The sequence below is a fragment of the Triticum aestivum genome, chromosome 6B, assembly GCF_018294505.1.
Source record: "Triticum aestivum cultivar Chinese Spring chromosome 6B, IWGSC CS RefSeq v2.1, whole genome shotgun sequence".
In the NCBI taxonomy this organism is placed as follows: domain Eukaryota; kingdom Viridiplantae; phylum Streptophyta; class Magnoliopsida; order Poales; family Poaceae; genus Triticum; species Triticum aestivum.
Window position 1 is genome coordinate 65,291,331 of NC_057810.1, and position 10,826 is coordinate 65,302,156.

Here is a 10,826-nt window from a genome sequence, read left to right on the forward strand (position 1 = left end):
GGCAGAAGAGAGAGAAAGGATGAAGGTCGTCCCCTATGCTTCAGACATAGGCTCTATAGTATGCTATGCTGTGTACCGCACCGGAAGTGTGCCTTGCCATGAGTCAGTCAAGGGGTACAAGAGTGATCCAGGAATGGATCACAGGATAGCGGTCAAACTTATCCTTAGTAACTTGTGGACTAAGGAATTTTCTCAATTATGGAGGTGGTAAAAGAGTTCGTCGTAAAGGGTTACGCCGATGCAAACTTTGACACTAATCCGGATTATTCTGAGAAGTAAACCGGATTCGTATAGTAGAACAGTTATTTGGAATAGTTCCAAATAGAGCGTGGTAGCTGCCTCTAGGATATGACATAGAGATTTGCAAAACACACACGGATCTGAAAGGTTCAGATCCGTTGACTAGTAACCTCTCTCACAAGCGAGATATGATCAAACCCCGTAGGTGTCGATTCATTACAATGACATAGTGATGTGAACTAGATTATTGACTCTAGTGCAAGTGGGAGACTGTTGGAAATATGCCCTAGAGGCAATAATAAAATGGTTATTATTGTATTTCCTTGTTCATGATAATTGTCTATTATTCATGCTATAATTGTATTGACCGGAAACCGCAATACATGTGTGAATACATAGACCACAACATGTCCCTAGTGAGCCTCTAGTTGACTAGCTCGTTGATCAACAGATGGTCATGGTTTCTTGACCATGGACATTGGATGTCATTGATAACGGGATCACATCATTAGGAGAATGATGTGATGGACAAGACCCAATCTTAAGCCTAGCACAAGATCGTGTAGTTTGTATGCTAAAGCTTTTCTAAATGTCAAGTATCTTTTCCTTAGACCATGAGATTATGCAACTCCCGGATACCGTAGGAATGCTTTGGGTGTACCAAACGTCACAACGTAACTGGGTGGCTATAAAGGTGCACTACGGGTATCTCCGAAAGTGTCTGTTGGGTTGGCATGAATCGAGACTGGGATTTGTCACTCCATGTGACGGAGAGGTATATCTCGGCCCACTCGGTAGGACATCATCATAATGTGCACAATGTGATCAAGGAGTTGATCGCAGGATGATGTGTTACGGAATAAGTAAAGAGACCTGCCGATAACGAGATTGAACAAGGTATCGGGATACCGACGATCGAATCTCGGGCAAGTACTATACCGGTAGACAAAGGGAATTGTATACGGGATTGATTGAATCCTTGACATCGTGGTTCATCCGATGAGATCATCGTGGAACAAGTGGGAGCCAACATGGGTATGCAGATCCCGCTATTGGTTATTGGCCGGAGAGTTGTCTCGGTCATGTCTGCATGGCTCCCGAAACCGTAGGGTCTACACACTTAAGGTTCGATGACGCTAGGGTTATAGGGAATAGATATACGTGGTTACCGAATTTTTTCGGAGTCACGGATGAGATCCCGGATGTCACGAGGAGCTCCGGAATGGTCCGGAGGTAAAGATTTATATATGGGAAGTCCTGTTTTGGGCACCGGAAAAGTTTCGGGTACTATCGGGTTATATGGGAAGTCCTGTTTTGGGTCCCGGGGTTCCACCAAAGTGGGGCCACCGGCCCCAGAGGGCTGCATGGGCTATGTGTGGGAGGGGACCAGCCCCAGGTGGGCTGGTGCGCCCCCCCACCAGGGCCCAAGGCGCCTAGGGTTGAAAACCCTAGGGGAGGGGGCGCCTCCACCTTGCTTGGGGGGCAAGTCTCCCCTTCTCCCCCTTTGGCCGCCACCCTAGATGGGATCTAGGGGCTGCCGCACCCCTTGGGGTGGGAACCCTAGAGGGGGCGCAGCCCCCTCCCTCTCCCCTATATATAGTTGAGGTCTAGGGGCTGCCCAACACATGAGTTATTCTCTCCAAGGCGCAGCCCTACCTCTCTCCCTCCTCGTCTCTCGCGGTGCTTGGCGAAGCCCTGCTGGAGTGCCACACTGCTCCACCACCACCACGCCGTCGTGCTGCTGATGGACGGAGTCTTCCCCAACCTCTCCCTCTCCCCTTGCTGGATCAAGGCACGGGAGAAGTCATCGGGTTGCACGTGTGTTGAACGCGGAGGTGCCGTTTTTCGGCGCTTAGATCGGAATCAACCGCGATCTGAATTGCTACGAGTACGACTCCTTCATTCGCGTTCTTGTAACACTTCCGCTTAGAAATATACAAGGGTATGTAGATGCACTCCTCTCTCTCGTTGCTAGTCTCTCCATAGATAGATCTTGGTGACTCGTAGGAAAATTTTGAATTTCTGCTACGTTCCCCAACACAAAGTATATAGTCCGGCTATCCGGATACCCCCTAATCCAGGACTCCCTCACCCTCCCCTAGTCCAATTCAGACTCCCAATGGGAGGGGGCGCAGACACTCCTTGTGGGCTGCCTCCCCTCTCCCCTATGGCCCATGTAGGCCCAGCAATTTCCCGGGGGGTTCCGGTAACCTCCCGGTACTCCAAAAAATACCCGAACCTTTTCGAAACCATTCCGGTATCCGAATACCATCGTCCAATATATCAATCTTTACCTCTCGGCCATTTTGAGATTCGTCATCATGTCTGTCATCTCATCCGGGACTCTGAAAAAACTTCGGTAACCAAAACACATAACTCATATAATATATATTGTCATCAAACGTTAAGCGTGCGGACCCTACGGGGTCGATAACTATGTAGACATAACCGAGACACCTCTCCGGTCAATAACCAAGTAGACCCGGTTTAACTATACTAAGTTGAACCGGCCCTTGGGGGCTACATTAATGGATTTCAAAGTATTGAGGACTATATTCAAGTCCCGGTTTGAAGAAGATTAAAAAACTGGCACTTGGGGGCTAGGAGGATTAATACAGTGGCAGTAATTAAAGAAAGAAGAAGCGCAAGGAAGTTACCTCAAATTTATCTCTCATTATTTTTACCACGCCAGCTTCACAGTCACGAGTAGTATACAGCTGGTTCAAGTAACCAGAATGAACATCTTGGGCACTCAGAGCAGCATATGTTTCCAGATCAACATCCCATTTGCCTTTGTTCATGCCAGAAGAATCTTCTTTCACAGTATGCTTGGCCAAAGCGACAGGATTCCCTGGTTCAAAGTGACCTATGCCGGTAATTACAACATCATCATCCTTGGACTCGCCGGTTTGCGTTGGCACGGTCGGTTTATCGGCAGGTTTTGAAGGACTGCGGGATCCATCAATCCGGACGGAGCTGGCAGGCTGGTCAACAAGGACTGAGGTATCGATAGGCCTTTTATCAGTAATAGCATCATCTTGCAAAGGAGGATCATTGGAAATATCTTCAGGAATGAACGCTTCAAGATCTGGTGTTTTATCCTGTTCAGGGGCAGCATCTTCCTCGGCCGCTTTATTCAGGCGGGCTTTCTTGCTTGGTTTAGGTTTAGCCCTGAAAGAGAAACAAAAAGTCAAGGAACAGCATAAGTTGTAACGTGGTATTTCAGAAGCATATGTTCAGTCTAGCTTACCCAAGAACCGTTTTCAGTGGTGGCAGCTGAGTGGCCGATGATTCACCAGAGGAAGAATGGGAAGTAACCTGATAATCGGAGTCGGACGGATTAAGAGGTTGACGGATGAAACCCGCTTTAGGACATAAATTAATAAAAAGGTCGGAGACCTCGGAGCGGCGTTTTCGAACCGGACTGTTTGGTAAACCGGCAGAGGTAACTACCTGGCCGCTGTGCCGGGTTGTGCGGCGAGCTTCATGTTGCTGAGTCTTCATAAGAAATTTGGGATCCAAATAAGCAAAAGGATGAGAAAATTTAACTTTCCGGTTTTCCTGGTCAAATTTTGGCAAAGGCAAAGGATCCGAATCGGAAGAGAGAATAATTACCTCAGCGACATCAGCATTACTGGCTTCAGCGTTGTCCTGACAAGTATCATCATCAATAAGGCATGTAAAAAGTAAGCCTAGTGAATCGAGTTCTACCTCAGGGTCCGAGTTACCCACATCATCATCAACAGCCGGATCAGATGAAGCAGTGGTTTTCCTCTTTTTAGCAGGCTTCTTGACGACCTTGGTCTTTGGCCGGATTGGCCGTTCTGCTTTCTCTGGTTTGTCTTGTGGAAGCTTCTTGCTCCAAAACAGATTATCACCTTGGGTAAGCAGCAATTGATGTCAGACAGAGATAGCAATAATAGGTTCAATAAAAAGTACAATCAAAAACTTATAGCTGGCGGTTTGTTGGTAGCACAGAAAGGGGGCAGGCCGGTTTGAGCGCAGAGGTGCTCCGGTTCATTCAGTATTTTCTTCACAGCCTCCGTGACTTCATCATCGGAGAGCTGGATGTTGATGTGTCGGAGTGGGTCATCAACGCTACCAGTATACTGGCACATTAACCCGGAGCGCCGGCTAAGAGGCAGTATGCTCCATGATATCCAACAGCGTGCGAGATCTACTCCTGTTAAACCATTGGCCATGAAGGCTCAGAGCTTGGATAATTGCGGAGCATATTTACTCCTCTCCTTGGCACTTAACCTTTGTGGGAAGGGGTGTGTATTGCTGAGCCGCTCCGGGCGAAAGCCAGGCAAAGGATTTTCATCATTAGGGGAAGTGTCTTTGCAGTAAAACCATGTTGCATTCCACTCCTTGGGGTGACTGTGTAATCTGGCATGGGGATAAGTGATTTCTTTCCTTTTCTGAATTGCCATACCGCCCAATTCGGTATTGGGACCATCAGTGAATTCTGTGCGGCGGTTTAAGTGGAAGCAGTCTCTGAACAATTCAACTGTGGGTTCCTCTTGAAGGTATACCTCACGGAGCACTTGGAAGTAACATAACTTGGTAACAGAATTGGGGCCAGTGTCTTGCGGGCGAAGTTGAAAGTTGGCTAACACATCCCGGTAAAATTTAGAGCCGGGCGGTTTGAAGCCCCGGGCTAAGTGATCCGCAAAGATCATAACCTCTCCCTCTTGAGGTGTGGGAGGACATTCATTACCAGGAACCCTCATCATCCAACTGAGTTTCTGTGATGCGAGAAGGAACCCAGTTGCAGTCATATACTTGTTTGGCCATGGTGAGATCTACAAGAAATAGGTGATTCCGGTTCAAGAACATGTTGGATAAAAGAAGGCGCTGGTATGAACAATGCTAAACCGGAGGCAGTATACTTAAACCGGATTTTTATGAAGTGGCATCATGTGGGTAAAGAGTTTTGGCGGTTCAACAAGGGGACTAATGGTATATACCGGTTTATTAACTTTTTCTATATTAAGTTAAACTGCATGATCTAAACATTGAAAGCAATTGAGGTTGCGGATGGCTAAGTATGCAGAAACAGGTTTCACAAAGTCTTATTGCAGCAATGGATCTGAAGCAAGTTCAGAAAAATAGAAAATATTCAAAAGATTAAAACAGAGCGGAAGTGAGTCAATGGGCAGGTATGTAGATGAGATCTATGGACTTGAGCGTGAAACTATAGGGGGATGCTAAAAGGCTACTGCTAATCAGAGCAGGGTTTCACAGATCTATCCAGGAAAATGGGTACGAGCATGAACAAGTGAGGACCACGGCAAGAACACGAAACCCTAGAACAGATCTATGTTAAGAAGAGTAGAAGGCTTACCGGAATCGAGGAAGACGCGGAAAGCTACGCAGTGCTCTGGAGCGTTCAGGTTGATGCAGCGGCCCAAGACGAGGCAGAGGTCAATGGCGGCGGCGGAGCTCCGAGGCTGGCGACGCGAGGAAGACGAAGAGAAAGAGACGAAGGGGAGAAAAGGAAATGACCCTTCTGTCGTATTTATAAGGCAAAGGACGTGTGTCAGGCGCGCGAATCCAGGAGCCACAAGATTCGGAAGTGGAGTTGCTGCCTTGGGTATTGCCGATCTGTTAATAAAAGAAGGTGTCATAAATGTTAACTTCATGATGACGTCATGCCAGTTTACAGCAACCAGAGATGATGACGACATGGCGGTTTACCAATTACCAGAAGATGTTGATGACAAAGATTTTTGGATTGGTGCAACAATTCCTGGTGCCGGTTTACAGCTTGCTATGAGGTCTGTCGTGGATCTTCTTTGACCATGTGGACCAAGGCCGGACATCTATTTTGGATTGGTGCAACAATTCCTGGTGCCGTGTCGCATGTCAATGCTGTGAAGAGGTCGGCGTGTGTTGGGGATATTACTACTAGGTGTGAACCGGCCTACCTGGGCCGGGTTAGCTTCATTAGTAGTATAAAGGTGATTAAGCAGATGAAGGCCCAAGGCCTGTAGTCGGTTTAGAACCTGTAGGCGTAAACCGGCTTGATATGTAAACTTGCATTGTAAGCTGGGAATAGAGAGAGACCAACCGGGATACGAATATGAACCGGTGTGGGACTCTGTGGACCGACGGGCGTCACCCATGTATATAAGGGGACGACCCGGCGGCGGTTCAAGGACAGACAACAACAACTCGATCCTAGGCGAAGCTTGTTTGCTCCCTAGCCATCGAAACCACATCAATTCCATCACAACTAGACGTAGGCTTTTACCTTCATCGAAGGGGCCGAACTAGTATAAACCCTTGTGTCTTTGTGTCCGCTTTAACCCCTTCAAATTAACCTGTAGCGATGGCTCCACGACTAAGTCCTTTCACAAGGACATCTGCCATGACAAATCCACGATAGCGTGCATAGAGGGTGCAAGGATGGCTCTTGCCCGTGTTAAAACATACTGGGCTGGGATGGAGACCACTGCTATCACTACAAAAAAATACACTTCTGTGATGATACGTGTTTGTCACAGTAGGTCATGTTTTTGTCATGCATGTACATCCATGATGGTTTTATGACAGAATCAAGATAGTCATACATGTGCTGTCGTAGAAGTGTTCCATGACATTACCAAGATTATCATCACGGAAGTGTCCACTTCCATGATGATAAATCGCGTCACAGAAGTGCTTTAGTCAAGGGTGACTGACACATGGCATCCACCGTAACGGAACTCCGTTAAGCTATCGGGTCGGGTTTTGGATCCGATAACCCGTTAACAGCCCCAACCAATGGGGATTTTCCACCTGTAGAATCATCATTGGCTGGAGGAAACACGTGTCGGCTCATCGTTGGGACAGATGTCATCCACTCATTGGATAGAAGGCGCCTATGATACGTCGACACATGGCACGACCAATCAAGTTTAAATGGGCGGGCCCAACTAAAGGCCCAAAAGATTTTACGGCCCTTAATGGGCCGGCCCAGTTAAAGGCCCACGAGATTTTGCGGACTATATTGGGCTGGCCCAGCTAAAGGCCCACAAGATTTCGCGGGCCATAATAGGCCGGCCCAGGTAAAGGCCCACAAGATTTTTGTGTGCCATAATGGGCCGGCCCAGGTAAAGGCCCACAAAATTCTTGCGGATCGTAATGGGCCGGCCCAGCTAAAGGCCCACGAGATTGCGCCGACATTAATTGGCCGGCCCAGCTGTAGGCCCACAAGATTTTGAGGACCCTAGTAGGCCGGCCCATTAACTGGCTGCCATGTTTTGGGCCAAATGCCGGCCCATAATTGATCCGGTCCATTAATGGCCTGCCATGTTCCGGGCCTAATAATGGCCCATATAAGATACGGCCCATTAAAAGCCTCCCACTTTCTGGGCCAAATCACGGCCCAGATCAGGTCCGGCCCTTTAAGAGGCTTTGGGCTCAATTATGGCCCATATCAGATTCGGCCCGTTGACTAGACGCTATGCTTTTGGGCCCACTTGCTAAAGACCCATTTAGTAATTCGGCCTGATATTAGTTTCGGCCTATTAAGGGCCCATTTAACATTTCGGCCCTATATTAATTTCGGCCTGTTAAAAGCTCGTCATATAGTTGGCCTAACTACGACCCGGTTTGCATCCGGCCTGCTCGCAACCGATATCTGATTGGGCCAAACAAGGACCGAGACAACTTTGGCCTGTTAAAAGCCCGTGAATTGATTCGCACAATCATGGGCCGGGGTCCATTTCAGGCTACCGCTGGCCCGTGAGCTATTTGGCACGTTTCAGGCCTAGCCTACTTCTCAGCCTCCTAAAAGCCCATTGAGTTTTCTTGCGAAAAGAGGGCCGGGGGTTACTCAGCCTATTAAAGGCCCGAATCTACTACTGGGCCAGTTTGACGGGGCCCATGATGCGGATCATACATCGTGATTGCATGACGGCCCGATTATGGACCGTAATTTTACGGTTTGGCTGGTTCACTGCGAAGACAGGACATATATACAGTAAAATAACTGCAGCATCGTGAATAAGAAAAAACCTAGACTATACAATAAAGAAATTACGGCATATTACATCCACTGCACATCAAAGTTCGCCACTATGATAATAAAGCACAAGCAGACAACAGATTACATACACTGGGCATCAAAGATCGCCACCAGTGCAAATAAACATGCCGACAAAATAATATACAAAACCGACAGCACTTCAGTAGAGTTCAAGAAAGGTTAGCCCTACTGGGGAGCTGCCGTGCAAGCAGCTGAGCAAGATGATGAGACTGCGCTTGTTCAACACTTATATCTTCCTCACTCTGAAAGATAAGCAAGTAGACAAATGACAGGTTTCGCACATAAAAGTATCAGTGGTGACAATTCATCACATTTCTTACTGACGAATAAAGTGACACAGTTTAAAATCGCATTAACACAATATGTTATTGTTCAGGTCAAGACATGGCAGGAAATGACATTGTGAAGGAGTTGGCAGCTTCATGACACCACTAGATTACAGATCAAGAACTCATAAGTATCAATGGTTAGTGTGTTGTCAATTTATCCCATTTCCGATTGGCAAATAAAGAGACGGTTTAAATAATAGTAGAATGATATGACATTGTTCATAGTTAAGACATTGCATAATATGACATTGTGCTGTAGTGGGTAGGTTCACCACACCACTGGATTACGGATGAAGAACAGAAGCATACATGCAGTGCAAAAGAACATCACTTGCTCTGAATAGTTTAATTTACATGGTATGAAGAAGGAACTTGGTTGTACAACTGAAAACTTAAATTGAGAAGGACAAACTTTTGTTTATGAACTACATAATAAACTTTAAACATGCAATTTGATGCAAACACCAAAAATAAACAGCTGTTGCAGTCATGCCTAACCAAATATACGCAACAAAGTTTGAAGGCTTGAGAAGGAAAAACTTACATTACTGGTGAAGACATGCTCTATAAAGCCCTTGTCCATGCTGATGGGGGGGGGGGCAATTCAAGAAGTTTAGCACAGAATCTTCTTCATAAGCATTGCCTTTATTCTACATTTTGTTAAGAGTAAATATAGATGTGATAATATACGAAAAATGGAGAATATTTAAGATAAGATGAAGAGTGATGATGCATAACCAAGTAGCTATAAATGTATGTGCAGCGATACAGGCAAAAGGCACAACCAAGAGCAATGCACAGCTAAACTTCTTCAGTACCAACCTTATGGTAAGAGTAAGTATATATCTGATGTGTAGAAAATGGAGGGCAAAGGAAAATAAGCTGCAGAGTGATGGTACATGAACAACTACCTATCAATATAAGTACATTGATAAAGGATAGCATGTACTTACAAGAACAATGCAGAGCTAAAAAATTCATTGGCATTGGATATATTCTACACTAATGTAACCATTCATACAGATCAGATAATTTGGAGCGAACAATTGATAAGCAAGCTATCATGCATACTGCTGTCACATAATGAACCAGGTATGTATGCAAGTACAGTGATACAGGACAACAAGTACTAACAAGAGCAAAGCAGTGGGCAGCATATTTGCGATATCATGTCGTTCTTTTCAAACCGGAATTCTTCTTCGAGCTGATTTCCTGCAAAAAAGATCCATAAGGCACATCCGGAAAAGTAGAAGTTCAAATTGTCATGTGATTTCATAGATAGTACCTCATCCTGGGAACGAGACCAGTGCATAACAAGGATTTTCCATTCAATGTCTTCTAAGTTTAGCACAGGAGACTTCACCGGAAAATCGTTTATAGACTTGCCATCAAAGTGTGATTTCCTCGGGTAACACCGATACTGCTGCAATGCTTCCTTGAAAAGCACAAGCAAGCTTTGCTCGTCATGACTATCAAGATTGACCCTCACCTAGTTACAACAATATAATGTAAATCATTGATGTGTTCGATCAGCAGAAAACAGGAAAATAATAACCACGAATAATAGCACTTACACGTAAGTTGGACAGGAAGATGTGAAAATGGTGTTTGTCTTCACTATAATCTTCCCATGATGGGAATATATGCACGTAGTCCCTAACAACATTGAAAGCATTGTCTTTTAAACTGGGAATAAATGGAATGGGGTTCCAATCTGCATGAATTGGCTGTCTCTGTAGTTGGGATAGGTCTTCGGTCGGTGGACTTGCTGTACTTTTTGCTGGAGTGGGATTTTTCTGTGGTACGGCTGGTGCTATGGCAAATGAAATCGGTATACCTTTTTCTGGAGTGCAGGTCCTGTGTGGTGGGGCTAGTGGTGTGGCTAGTGAAGTATGGGTACAGTCTGCTGGAGTCGGTCCTATGTCTTGTGTCACTGGTTGTACAGCCAACATAAGTGGGGCGCTGTCTGGTTTCTCCGGCACCACCATGTTTTTCAAGGACTTTGCTGGTGCTCCTTCAGGTTCGGCAATCACCCTCTTCCTTTTTGATGTCTAATGCACAAGAACAGCATTTGAGTGGAAAAACATGGTATGACGACAGATGGAATATGTATTGATAATGGATGGGCATGGCATCTCAAGTTATATGATGAGTAAACTAAGCAGATGGTGGTGCAACAAAGTAGAAGAAATGCAAGACAACACATGCAAGATACGCACAAT